This window comes from Myotis yumanensis, unplaced genomic scaffold (assembly GCF_028538775.1).
Source record: "Myotis yumanensis isolate MYYU_CA2020_CCGP unplaced genomic scaffold, mMyoYum1.0.hap1 SCAF_10, whole genome shotgun sequence".
NCBI classification, from domain to species: Eukaryota; Metazoa; Chordata; class Mammalia; order Chiroptera; family Vespertilionidae; genus Myotis; species Myotis yumanensis.
The window spans coordinates 23,652,930-23,667,388 of record NW_027223761.1 but is presented as its reverse complement, the minus strand read 5'-3'; the positions used below and the strand labels follow the sequence as shown (position 1 = coordinate 23,667,388).

At 44.1% G+C, this 14,459-nt stretch overlaps 1 pseudogene; it reads right to left on the bottom strand.

Moving 5' to 3' along the window:
- Nucleotides 1-4,516: 4,516 nt before the first annotated feature.
- LOC139017992 (large ribosomal subunit protein eL13 pseudogene) lies at nt 4,517-5,159 on the bottom strand (annotated as a pseudogene).
- Nucleotides 5,160-14,459: the final 9,300 nt, after the last annotated feature.

Below are 14,459 nucleotides of genomic sequence, written 5' to 3'. Positions count from 1 at the left end.
AAAGCAACAACCTTCCCCCCCACATACAAAAACCAAAACAACAACAAAAAATTTAAACAATTAAACCAGCAGATGATGAGTTACCACTTGGAATCCTTGGATCACTTAGAGTCCATAGGGTGTTAATGATAAACTTCCTTTTGATATTTTATTTTGGAATAGCCTAACACAAAATTATCTACCTCTAAGCTAGAGAGGCTAACTAAAACATCCAGGGTATTTCATTTTGGCTGGAATCATATACAATAAGCTTTTTCACTCATTCAATTCATTCAACAATTAGGTTCTATAGAGATTACAATCTAGTTATCACACTAGTTAGTTCAACTTTATGGTTGGAAATTTTATATGTCTTTGGTTAATTAAAAAATTAAGGAAACACATTCACCTTTATCTAATAAAATTGGAAAATCCGTAGCTAAGTAGTGTATACAAACAAATGTTTCAAGACAAAGTTTTCATGAAGGAAAAATATGGTTAAAAATAATCTTAAGAGGGGGTAGCAAATAATGGTTAAGAAGATAGAGTGCCTGAGTTCAAAGCCTGACCTTCCACTTACTAGCTGAGTATCCTTAGGGAAATGACTTAATGTCCCTGAGTCTCAGTTCTCACTTTTACAGAATAGGAACAATAATAATAGAACCTGCTCAACAGAATTGTAGTGAGTAGTTGGGTGAAATTATTATTTTGAGGATAAAATACTTGCAAACTCATTACTTTAGATGATATGGTTTGATAAGGTGTCTAGTTAGTGAGACCAGCCAGGTATTTCTAAAACAACAGGAAAGCAGAATAAGTCTACATTAAATTAATCCGTAATGACAGTATTGGGAAAGCAGGAGAACTAAGATGTTCTCAGTTTAATATGGAGCTCATGTCAGGGAAAGTCCTGATGGGATTGAGTCTTGGATTTGGTCTTCAAACTATAAAACTTTAGAGTAGAAGTGAATGTAAAAACCATTCACTTAGCATCCTCCATACAGCCTTTTCCATTCTCCACCTAGTGGGAAGTAAGATAAGGAGGGACAGGAAGAGATTATAAGGTTGATGAATGAGAAGTTTATTGCTGTGGGCAGTTCATGCTCAATCCTGCAGGGGACCTCTGGGAGGCCAGCTGGAGTTGCTTCAATTTGTTATATTTGAGAGGCCAGGAAGCTGAGATATTTTTCTGTCCATTTTTGTTCAGGGATACTTCTGTGGTTGGAGGTTTGCCTTTCAACAATTCCATCCTAATCCATGTGTGGGTCGATCAGACATGCTACTACATTAAGATAAGGACCTCAGGCGAACCATAGGAGCTTTCAGTAAGAAGCTATTGGCATAATGGAAAAATGAGTGTATTGAGTATGTGGGTAGGGAACCAACAGCTACCATCATCATTGATGTGTGGCTGTACCTTGTGACATCAACACCTCCGTACTTTAGTCTACTCTGTGCACTGTCAGAACATGCTCCTGGACCAGGGAAAGCACTCAGGCAGAGTAGCAGGTGCTGGCAGAAGGAGTAGTCAGCATGTACAGGCATAGTGAGTGCTGAGGGGATAGGGTCAGAGGCTGGCAGTAAGGTGCAATATTCTACCCTCTGCATTTTTGTTCATCATCGCCCTGCATAACTCATCATACCCTTGGTTCTCTTGAAAATTAGCAGATTTTCTCAACAAAATGCTCATTTTCTTGCTTTAATGTCATTGCTCATGCTGTGTCTTTTGCCTGGCATATCTTCTTCCCTGAGGCCCAGCCTATCGTCCTGGTGAACTTCAATTCTTCAAGTCTCAGTTCAGCTGTCACTTCCTCTTGGATCTTTTTCCAGCCTCCTGTGGGCAAAGTTGCATTGGTCTCTAAGCCCACTTAATACCCTGTCCATACTTCCGGTGTAGGGCTTATTGCACTGCTGTTGTTACACTCGTTTTCCTTGACTATCTCCCCAAAAGAACTGGGAGCCAATTGAAGGGAAGGATTTCTCTTATTTCCTAAGAACATAGCATGAGGCCTGACACTGTGTAAAGAATCAAAGGCTGTGAATGAATAAACAAATGAATATCATGTACTCGAGCTCCGATCTTTCTCAAGGTCTCATAGCCAGCCAGTACCAAAGCTGGGAATAGAATAAATATCTTTTAATATCCAGTCTTAGAGGAAGTGACTTTTTTGTTAGGATCTAGAAGGTAAAAAAACAACAACACAAAAAAAAAAACAAAACCACACACAAAGATGAGTGTCACGAATGCCAAGTGGAAAGAATTCACTAAATGTCATTTGTAGACTTTGGTGTAGCAGACCCTGTAGTTGTCCTGCTGATCCGGAGGACTTGAGTTTTATAGAAATACAGGGTGGGGCAAAATACAGATGTTCATACAGATAATCTACACTAATAAAAGAGAAACATGCAAATTGGTGTCACTCCGCTACACCCACCAGCCAATCAGATGCGTATGCAAATTAACCCAACAAAGATGGCGGTTAATTTGCATATGCAGGCACGGAGCAAAGACTGAAGACTATGTAGAAGGAAGCCAAGTGGTGCAGAAGGGAGCGAAGCTGTGGAGAAGCAAGTGGGGCAGCGGAGATGGGAAGGAAGCAAGTAGGGCAGCAGAGGCGGGAGGGAAGCAAGCGGGGTGGCAGAGGCAGGAACGAAGCCTACCTCAGCGGGTTTCACTCCCTTCTCTGCTTCGCTACGGCCGCAGGAAGCCCTATTCTTGCAGGAATCTTCCTGCAATGGGCCTCTAGTAATACAATAATTAATAAATAATAATACAAGCATAAACCTTGTCTTGCAAAATCACAACTGTAAACCTACTTTTGCCCCATCCGTTATTTAGTGTTGGAGCATCTAAGAGACTGTGCAGTGGCTCTTTCTCTTTAGATGTCTAGGCAGGAAGAGCCTGGTTGAATGGAGCTGCATTAAGAGAATAAGTTGTTTACTTTCTGTAACTTTCACTTGTTCTTTGTTCTTCAGAGGCCCTTGCAATGCTTTCATGGGTGTGGCTGGCTCACTGTCTATGTTCCACATTTGCAGCACACAAATGCCTTTTCAAATAAGCTCCACAGAGCCTCAGAGTGACTGCTTTAATTTGCTTTCACCCAAATGCCTCCTTTGTTACCTCTGGGCATCAATAATGATCTCTATAGGTACTCATTCAGGGTCTCCAAAGGAAGTCCAGAGTTGTTGAACCACCCCATTTCCTTCAACACAACTCATTCTTTGCGGTCAGCCTCCAGGAAGCTGTGTTTTACTCTGGCCCAGAGTTTCATGTAAGACCTCATGGGCCTGGTTCAGAAATAAACAGTGATGTTTCTGCTTAGCAGCCCAAAGATTTGAGTTGAGGTCAGGGTAGGAGATTGGGGATTTATCAGGACAGCCTGCTGGTGGGCCAGCACAGGGCTGCAAAGGGAACATTCAGCTTGACCAAGTGGCTTAGGGGCAAGGTCTGACCCTCAGCTTTATTGCTTTAGAAACCTGGTTGTCAGCTTCTGGAGGCAGATCCATCTCTCAGGAGAGCCTCACAGAACCTGAGTTTAAAGAGACTGACAGATAACACAGAATATGTATTTATGACTTTATATTGACTCACGTATCTCTTGTGTACATTAGATAATGCACGCCCTGGCCTCTTTATCAAATTCTAGAAAGCCAGATTCTAATCAGAAAAGAATGTGGTGAGTATGAAATCAAAGGAAGTGCAGTTTTGCTGAATGATTCAAATGCTTTATGGCATCTTGCTGATAGCTCTGGTCCACTATCCAATGTATAGTCAGGGTGACATTTGAAAAATGCAAATCTGAATATATCATCTCTTGGCCTAAAGCCTTCAGTGGTTTCATATCACTCTTGAACGAAAAGGGGAAAAAATAACTTGTTCTATAAAGTCCAACATGATTTTACCTCATCTTCACACTAGCTTCTGGGCTTGCTTTTACTCTCCAAGGCCTCACTCCTACACTTCTCTTCCTGCAGTGGCTTTTCCATCCCTTAGCCTAGTTAATCCTTGATGTTGTTGTTACGTGCTACTGAGTCTGCCTTGACTCCTGGAGACTCCATGAGTGAGTGAGTGATGGCCACAATGTTCTGTCCTCCGCAGGCCTGTAGACTCACACCTAGGGCTTCATTTATGGGGTCAGTCCATCTCATTTTGGGTCTTCTTTTTCTGCTGCCTTCTATTGTTCCCAGCATTATTGTCTTTTCCAAGAAACCCTGACTTCTCATGGTGTGCCCAAAGTAGGATAAGCTTCGGTTTTATCATTTTTGCCTCCAGTGATGTTTCAGGTTTAATTTGTTCCAGGACCCACTTGCTCATTTATCACATAAAGATAAAGAGATAGTCAATGTAAGGAGATAAAATAGAACATCAGAAAAGGAATAAACAAGTGCTCTCTACCAGAAAATTCAAGAAATAAATGGGGAACTCAAGCCTGGGTGAGGAACGCTGAATTACATCAAGGAAGCACATCGTCTGACCAGGAGAGAATAAAGGGTAAGTGGAAACAGTTAACTTCTACTATTCGTGTTTTTTTTTTTTTTAAATCACAAGTTACCAACAGCACTCTATATTTTCTTTTTAACAGACTGTTCTGCAGTGTCCTTGGCTCTTTCTGCCCAGATGCCAACAAGCTGGGCATTGGCATAGGCCATGTGAAGACTGGCAAACACTTTGAAGTTCTTCTCCTTCTCTGTGATGACTCTGGCTTTCTCTTTGAAGGCATTCCGTGTGGGCCTGACTGGTCCTGCTGACTGGTTAGCCAACTTGAGTTCATCAGCAGAACTGTCTACCTTTGTGGGGGCCAAGGGCTTCCTGGGAGGAAGAGTATGAGCTTGGAGAACCCTTAGCTGCTGCACCTGGGCCTGCAGAGACTCGATGGACTTGTTCTGCCTCCTCAGATCCATTGAGATCCCAATGGGTGGGCACCTTTCTGTGGATGCCTGCTCCCTTAACTCCTCCAAGCTGAAGCCCCTGCCTGCTCCCACTTTGCTGTAGTACCTCTTCATGGGGCATCTCACGATGGGCCCTATGGGTCCTAAGGCAAGGTGATGCAGCTGCGCTTTGGCTCACCAGACCTTGTGTCTGGGGATCTTCTCTGCCGGCTGGTTAAACGTGGCAATGCGCGCTGCCAGTCCTTGCGGAAGTGGGGCTTTAGGATCATAACATTTCATCTGGGTACCATCTATTCTTTTTCTTTTCTTTTTTTAAATGTGTGTAATACATGCTCTCAGATGACCCATAGTTTTATTTGTTTTGTAATAAACATGTATTAGTGCCTAGTATGAATGCTGGTGATAGGGCAGAGCAGTGAGCAAAACAAAGCCCACGTTCCCAGGAGGCTCACATGCTAGCCTCTATGAAGAGAGATAAGGACCAAAAGAAAATATAACATGATAACGTGCAGCATACATATTTATAAGCACACACATATATGTATATATAATATCTGAAACTGATAAGTATGATGGAGAAAATATAAGAGGCATAAGGCATAGGGAAGTGGGAGAACGGAAGTTGCTGTTTCATACGCAGGGTTATCAGGGAGCATCTCAGATAGGATGATGTTTGAGCAGAAACCTGAAGGAAGTGAAGAGAGAACTTTAAACTATCTGAAGGAAGCACTAGTCAGTTTGGCTCAGTGGATAGACCCAGGGACTGAAGGGTCCTGGTTTTGATTCTCATCAAGGGCCCTGGTCAGGCTGTGCGGAAGCAACCAATCAATGTGTCTCTTACATAGATTTTTCTCTCTCTCTGTCTTACCCCCTTTCCTTCCACTCGCTCTAAAAATCAATGGAAAAATATACTCAGGTGAGGATTAACAAAAAAATAATCTATATATACATATAAAACCCTAATATGCAAATAGACTGAACAATGGAACAACCAAACAACTGGTCGCTATGACATGCACTGACCACCAGGGGCTGCATGAGGAACATGGCGGGCATTGGCTGCGGCGGGATGGAGCAGGTGAGCAGGGGCACCGGACCAAGGTGAGGTGCTGGTCGCTATCAGGCGAGCCTCTGGTGGTTACTGAAAATTCTTTGCCCCTGCATGCCCTGGTCCTGCCTGGCCCTCCCATCTGCTGCTGGCGCCAGAGCTGCCACTTGCACCTGCTGCCAGTGCCCAGTGCCGGTCCTGATAGCTCGGTGCCATCAGCGGGTTCAAGCAGTGGCTGCTGGCCCTGATCGCCCCTGAGGGCTTCTCCACCTCCCGCTGCTCCTGAGGGGCGATCAGACAGCAGACACCACTCACACCCACTGCTGACGCTGGCCCCAATCACTCTGTGCAGTCAGTGGGTACGAGCAGGGCTGTTACTGTCAGCATGTGGGAACGGAGGGTGGCAGGAGTGGGGCTGCTGGTAGACAGGGGGCCAGGGGCTGCAGTAGGAGGAGCTGGGTGGGGGTGTGGAGGATGGGCCAAGATCCATCTCTGTGCCCACTACAGCCTTGCAGCCCATAGTGCCTTTCAAGGTGCATGAATTCGTGCACGGGGCCCCTAGTAACTAAATAAGTAAGTAAGTAAGTAAATAAATAAATAAATAAATAAATAAAATATCTGAAGAGAGATGCTTCCAGATAGAAGGAGCAGCAAGTGCAAAGGCCCTGAGGTAGGGTTGTGCTTTATCTATTGCTTCGTAACATTTATCATGAGTGTTGCTTATAACAATTATAGATATATATGCAGTATTATTTTATTAATTTCTTCCTTTATCATGAGACATCTAAGCTTGCTGAGAGCAGACTGTCCATTTTTTTCAGCATTGTGTTCCCAGCTTCTATAGCATATGTCCTGATACAGAACAGACTACTTATATATATTTGTGGAAAGAAGAAAGGAAAGGAGAGAGAGAGAGGGAGAGAGAGAGAGAGAGAGAGGAAGAGGAAGAGAGAGAGAGGGAAGAAGGGAGGAGAAAAGGGAGTAGTAATCCCTCAAAAAAGATGAGCTAAGCCCTTTTCCTATGTACGCTCTTCTCCGGTTTGGACAAATACAGGCACCACCAGTATTAACCCTCCACACCTCTCCCCACCTGCTTCTATTTCTTAACGGCCCATCTGTTGCCAGAAACAATGTGCTAATAATTTCATCTGGGTTAGAGTCAAGTCCTAGAGGCCTGGAAGAGCTCTTCTGAATCTTTGACGTGACTGCTCATATTTTGACTCCGATTTATTGTTTGTTGAATTTATAGTTTAACTCTCAGGAGGCCTTTACTTTTCCTTGTACTAAACTCTTAGGGGAACCTTACTTTTGCCCCATCCCTTCTTAACATGCATCCTTCCTAATTTTCATTTGATTTCCACTGTCCATCAATCTAGGTCAATGCCACAGGCTAGTCTAGACAAATGCCTCTTTTCTGGGAGAGTTCAAATTCCCCAGGCTGTTGGGCAGGAGTTTGCTTCCTGTGTTTTTGGAGCTCTTCTAATTCTATGCCAAGTTTAGAATAGACACTATCTAATCTGAAATAAGCATTCTCAGGAGGATTGAGTTTTTAATCAAGACAGATGGCCCTGAGCACACAGTCTGGTCTGGGTTCAAGGATGAGTGAGAACATCCATGCACCTGCAGTGTAAGGTCACCTTTGCCTGGATTTCCTCCTGATCTGGCACTGCAGTCATAAACAGGTTAAACTTCACATTGGGAATATAAATGCATTGTGGGGATTTTGAACTTTTGCTGAGAGTTTCATGGAACCCTCCTGATTCAGATCTTTCAAGATCTCCCACACCTGCCACATGATGGGAGGGTTTCCTGGGCAAGCCCAGTCCCTCTCTTGTCAAGAGAATTTGTAGAACCTTGTGCTCTTTCAAAGCGGTGTTCTGGGAAAGACACTGGGTTTTCAAAGAAGAAAGCTTAATGGGCAGCTTAGGTGCCTAAGTTCAGAGCCAGCAAGATCCGAAAAAGTTATGTTCTTGCCCATTGTGGCTCAGTGGTTGAACATCAACCTATGGACCAGGAGGTCATGGTTTGATTCCCAGTCAGGGCACATGCCCGGTTGCAGGCTCAATCCCCAGTGTGGGACATGCAGGAGGCAGCCGATCAATGATTGTCTCTCATCATTGATATTTCTGTCTCTCCCTCTCCCTTCCTCTCTGAAATTTATATATATATATATATTTTAGAGGCCCGGTGAATGAAATTCATGCACTTGGGGGGGGGGGGGGGTCCCTCAGTCTGGCCTGTGCCCTCTCGCAGTCTGGGAACCCTCGGGAGATGTCCTGCGGGGAGCGGGCCTAAGCCAGCAGTTGGACATACTTAGCACTGCTGCGGAGGCGGAAGAGGCTCCCACCACTGCCACTGCACTCACCAGCTGTGAGCCCGGCTTCTGGCTGAGCAGCGCTCCCACTGTGGGAGCGCACTGACTACCAGGGGGCAGTTCCTGCATTGAGCATCTGCCCCTTGGTAGTCAGTGTGTGTCATAGCTACTGGTGGTTCCACCATTCGGTCTATTTGCATATTAGCCTTTTATTATATAGGATATATATTTTTTAAGTTCTCAAGCTTATCAGCAAGGAGTCAGCACACTTTTTCTGGAAAGAGTCAGATAGTCAGTATTGTAGGCTTTGAGGGCCCTATGGTCTCTGCAGCAACTAATTAACTCTGACAAAGAAGAATAAAAGCTCCAATAAACAATGTGTAAATGAATGGGCATACCTGTGTTCCAGTAAAACTTTATAATACAGGTGATGACTTGGATTTGGCCCATGGAAAAATTCTTTATTGCTGTTATAATGAAACTCTATATTTGATGGTAAACACGCATCAAAAACATCCTATATAATAAAAACCCAGCAACCAATCAGCAGAATGACCAGAACGACTGGTTGACCAGTCACTATGATGTGCACTGACCACCAGGGGGCAGACGCTTAATGCAGGAGCTTCCCCCTGGTGGTCAGTACACTCCCACAGTGGGAGTGCTGCTCGGCTGACCACAGCGAGAGTTGCCGCTCAGAGGACAAGTCCATAGCCACTCGGCTGACCAGGATGAGCAGTGCTCCCACAGCCGGCCAGTCACCACAGGCCATGCTCCCCACCAGTGCACAAATCCCATGCACTAGGTCTCTAGTTGATTATACAGTTATTATTGTATATGTGTGTTTTTGAGAAGTTGATTATATAGTTATCATTGTACACTTTTTACAAGATAGAATCATTTCTCACACCAATTCTATCATCTAGTACAGTGGTTGGCAAACTGCGGCTCGGCAAACCACAGCTCGCGAGCCATATGCGGCTCTTTGGCCACTTGAGTGTGGCTCTTCCACAAAATACCGGCTCCTCCACAAAATACCAACTTCTGTGCATGGGCCATGAAGTTTCAATAGCACTGTATGTGCACGCTCGCACGTGATATTTTGTGGAAGAGCCACACTCAAGGGGCCAAAGAGCCGCATGTGGCTCTCGAGACGAGGTTTGCTGACCACAGATCTAGTATGTTTAATGAGAAATCTGTGATGGTAAATACGAATTACTCAACAAAGTGTGCAATGTACTAGTACTTTGCTACTCAAGGTATGTTCCATGGGCCAGCAGTATCCACGTCATCTGGGATGTAGATAGAAATGTAGATTTTTAGGGTCTTCCTCTCATCTCCTGAAGCAGAACTTGCATGGTGACATGGCACCCAGATGCCTCATGTGTATTAAAATTTGAAAGCACTCCTTGGCACTCGGCACTGAATGCAGTGTCTCAGAAGAGGCACCTTCATGCTGCGAAACCTAAAAGATGGAGTACAGATTTCTAACTCCTTAAAACAACACTAGCAATTGGTTTAATTTTATTAAAGAGACTCCTACGGTGAATTTTTGCTAGATGAATAACCATCCATTTACATATTGTTTTGCAAATACACTATTCCTTCAAGAGCCTGGCACCTATCCACTTTTACACCTTGGCTTTCCTACTTTTCCTAGCCTGGGATGACCTACCACTAACTGACCTCTTCCACTAAGTCCCACAGATCCATTGAGGCTGGACTCAACTCCTTTTTCCTTCTATATGTTTTTTCTGAATTGCTATTGTCCAGTCAACTCACACTTTGCTAAGCATAAGTTCTTTTTTTTTTTTTTTAAATATATTTTATTGATTTTTCACAGAGAGGAAGGGAGAGAGATAGATAGTCAGAAACATCCATGGGAGAGAAACATCGATCAGCTGCCTCCTGCACACCCCCCACTGGGGATGTGCCCGCAAGCCAGGTACATGCCCTTGACCGGAATCGAACCTGGGACCCTTCAGTCCGCAGGCCGACGCTCTATCCACTGAGCCAAACCAGTTTCGGCAACTAAGCATAAGTTCTTGACTACAATCTCTCTGAGAGTGGAGACCTATATCTTAATCATCCTTGAAGCCCTAGAGGGGGCTTATAGCATTTTTCTTTGAATATGGCAGGGGGCTTAACTATTCTATATCACAGGAGAATGAGCTTCACTCCCGCTTGCCCACACTCTTTTTTAAATATATATATATATATATGTATATATATATATATATATGTATATATATATATATATATATATATATATATATATAATTGATTTTTTACAGAGGCGAAGGGAGAGGGATAGAGAGTTAGAAACATCGATCAGCTGCCTCCTGCACACCCCCCACTGGGGATGTGCCTGCAACCAAGGTACATGGCCTTGACCAGAATCGAACCTGGGACCCTTTAGTCTGCAGGCCGACGCTCTATCCACTGAGCCAAACCAGTTAGGGCTTGCCCACACTCTTTCTCTGGAACAAAAGACATCTCACTATGACTTAAGTAACCTACATCTTGATCCCATTCAAACCAGATAGAGACTAGTGGCAGTGGCACCTAACCCTAACCCATGGAGCTCTGGGGATAGCATTGCAGATTATGAACTCCTGCTGACACAAGATGACATAGATAGATAGCATATGATATAGGATCCATGAAGCTCATCTTCTCCAGCACCCGATCCAGCCTATCAGATGTCATAAGGTTGAGGGTAAAGGGAAGATCTGCCAGTGATACTCTGGTTGTTTCAGGTCAGGAGAAGCTGATTCCTGTAGGAAGCTTTGCCTGTGTCCGGTTAGTAGATTTCTCTATAGTGAGCCTTTCCACAAATGAATAAAGCAGCCTTCATTATTCATTCATCTATTGAGTGGTTCTTGATATCATAATCCCCAACTTAACACTGCACTGAATGCTGTGAATATTGTAAGGACATATAGAAAAGTACACAGTGTGGTCCCTGACCTTTCAATTCAGTTGGGGAAGGATGTCAGAGCCTGCTTCCATCGTTAAATAGAATGCACGCCAGTCAGCCAGAGCTGTCTGTGGTAAAGTGGCCAGTACTTAGTACCCATGCAATGGATGCATGTTCAGTAAGTGCTGTGGTAGTTGAGAGAAGAGCCAGAGAGATTACTGTGGGCTAGAGAGTTAGGGAAGGTTCAACACAGGTGGTGGGCTTAGCGTAGGTCCTCAGCAACAGACTTGCCTGGAAAGGCCTGTGCTCTGATCTGGGGTAAGATGAGCTCTCTAAAGGACCCACGCTTCCCAGCCCTCCTCGTAGTGAGTGGCAGGGAAAATCTGCTGCTCTCTCTGGGAAGCTGCAATGCACCACTGGCTAGGAGTGGCTGGCCTAAGAGCCTTCCTTCCTCCTCCCCATCACCCAAGCACAAATCCAGGTGCCTGGCAGTGTGGCTGGAAAATCCCCCTTCTTTGTCAGAGTGCAGTTCATTTACTTGGTGCCAAGTTGTCTTCCCTCTGGGCTCCCAGGAGAGGCAGTGGAATAGACTGCACAGCAGCCTGGGCCTATCTGAAAGTGAAAGTGAATTCTTGCTGCAGGAAAAGAGCAAGGAACTGCATATGCTGTAACATCTGCTCCTGCTTGTTCTTTCTCTCTGCTGCAGACCTGCTCTCAGCTCTGGGAGAGGTAGCCGCTAAGGTAGATTCCCATCCTTAGGAGAAGACATGTATCAACTTTCATATAGAATGTTTCATATAGAATGTACTAGAGCACTTAGCATGCATTTGACAGATATTAGGTCCTGATTTTAGGCAAACCCTGTTCAGATGCTGGGATATAGTACTGAAGAAGACACAGTTCCTTTCCTGCCTTCTTGGGATTTCCTACATATACAGGAAGCAGAGAAAATGAGCCAGGCAATTAAAATGCAGTGATAAGTGCTATCAGAGAGGTATGCACAAAATTATTCTGCATCACCCAGGAGTACCTACCACACCCAGACTTGGGACTAGTGCAACAGGAAGGTCTTCCCAATACACTAAGGTCTAATCAGAGTTTTAAGAACAAGTAGGTGGAGTTTGATGGGAAAAGGGGAAGCAGTAGAGAAAGAATTCCAGACAAGGGAACTGCATAGACTAAAACTAGCTGATAAGCCCTGGCTGGTGTGGCTCAGTTGGTTGGAGCACCGTCCTGTGCACCAAAGGGTCATGGGTTCCATTCCCTATCAGGACACCTACTCAGGTTATGGGTTTGATCCCCAGTTGGGATTGAATGGGAGGCAACAGATTGATGTTTTTTCTCTCTTACATCAATGTTTCTCTCTCTTTCTTTCTCCCTTCCTCTCGCTCTCTCTCAAACCAATAAAACATAGCCTTTGGTGAGGATTAAAAAACAAACAAACAAAAAACCCAGGGGATGAGAGAGGTCATAAAGCTTTTAGGGGATTGTTTGTAGTTGGGTACAGCTGGTAAGGAGAATAGTTAGCAATAAAGTTAGAGGAGTAAACAGAGCACTTGTTTCTTGTATTTGTTTATAAAATGATCAGGCAAGTATGGCCACAAGAGCAAACAGAGGAGAGGCTCAGGAACACGAAGTTTATTATACTCACAAGTCCTAGAGACAGGAGGCACGGCACACCATGCAGGGCCACATGGAGAAACACCAGTTGGTCAGGAGGAAGAAGAGAGGAGCTAGCCAAAAAGTTTGGGCCAGGCCTTCATTGGGGTTTCTATGGGAAGGGCAAGACAGGTCAGGGAAATAGCGTAGGACTGGCAAGTTTAAAATATTTTGGTGGGCTTTGGACTATAGGGATGGTCCTAGTTGTCTGAGATGAGTAAGGCAGTGGTATGTAAGCCAGACAGAAGAGGTGGGCTCTGGATTGATTAGTTTGCATACCCAAGGATGCTCCCGGCTGAGTCCTTGCTCTCTAAGAATTGGCTAGCCCTTCAGGAGCAGTCTCTTCCCCAGCCAAAAGGTTTTGTAAGATGTCAAAACATCATGATAGAAAGAGAATAAAGAGATGTATATATAATGCACCTTGTTGTGGTATTAGTTTTGAATGTTATACTGCAAGCAATAATGATGAGATACTGAAGGATTTTAAAGAAGGCAGTGATCATATTATACATTTTAGAAAACTCATCTTGACGACAAGGTAGAAATTGGTTTGGCAAGGCCAGGGAAGAAAGTTGAGGCAAAAATTCCGTAAGAGATGATGGTAGCATCTCCTGTCAGTGGAGAAGGAGAAAAGTGGACAGATTCAGGTGTTATTCAGGGGGTACATTGACCAGAGTTAGTGATTGACTGAAGAAGAAAGGGAGAGTCCATGATCATATTTCAGATTTCTATTGCAAATGACAGAAAACCCAACTCAAGCTGTCTTAAACAAAAAGGGATGTATTGGCTCAAGTAACTGAACAATCTTCAGGTGTAACCTCATTCAGTGCTCAAATGTCCTCAGGGATCTTCTTTCTTCTGTTTCCTTTGGGTTCATTCCATTCTTAGGCTCAGTGTGCCACCCCTCATAGCCTTAGGCTAACATTATCCCAGCACCCAGTCCCGCAAAATAGAGTTCCACTTTTTTAGTGAGAAAAGCAACAGACCTCCACACTGCTGTTCTGTTAGAGTCTATTCCTTCCTGGATCCGATCACTGTGGCTGGTGGGATAACAAGCCTGACTTGGCCTGGACCAGGTCATGTGCACTCCCTAGAGACCACTCTCCTGAAACACTTGGACTGAGAGTTGGCCAGACTTGTTTCCTCTAAAGAGAATTTGCGGCATGGTTATCAGAATAAGAGTAAAAAGCTGCAGGTGTACTATATATAGAAACAATAGATATTCACCTCGTATCATGTCTGATATTTTGGTTTGGGCAACTGTTTGGGTCTTTTCCTTTCATCTACCAAGTTCCCTGACCAGAGGTGACTACTTTTTTTTTTCCTTCCAAAATTCTTTCTGTGCACTTACAAATGTACTCTTTTATTTATTCATTTTTCTTTCAGTACGTAAGTGTTAAACACCTACCATCTGCAGCTCTGTGTTCGCACTGGTGATGCTGCTGTAAATAAAAGAGACAAAGTTCTTGTTTTCTTGGAGTTAGTACTCTAGTGAGAAAGGGAGGTAGACAGTCCATGGATAAACAGATGGATGGTTAGAGTGGGCTAAGAAATAATTTAAAAAAAAATAAAAATGAATGATAAATGCCACAAAGAGATTTACAGCTGATATTATAGAGACTGAGTGTATGTATGTGTGTGTGTATATA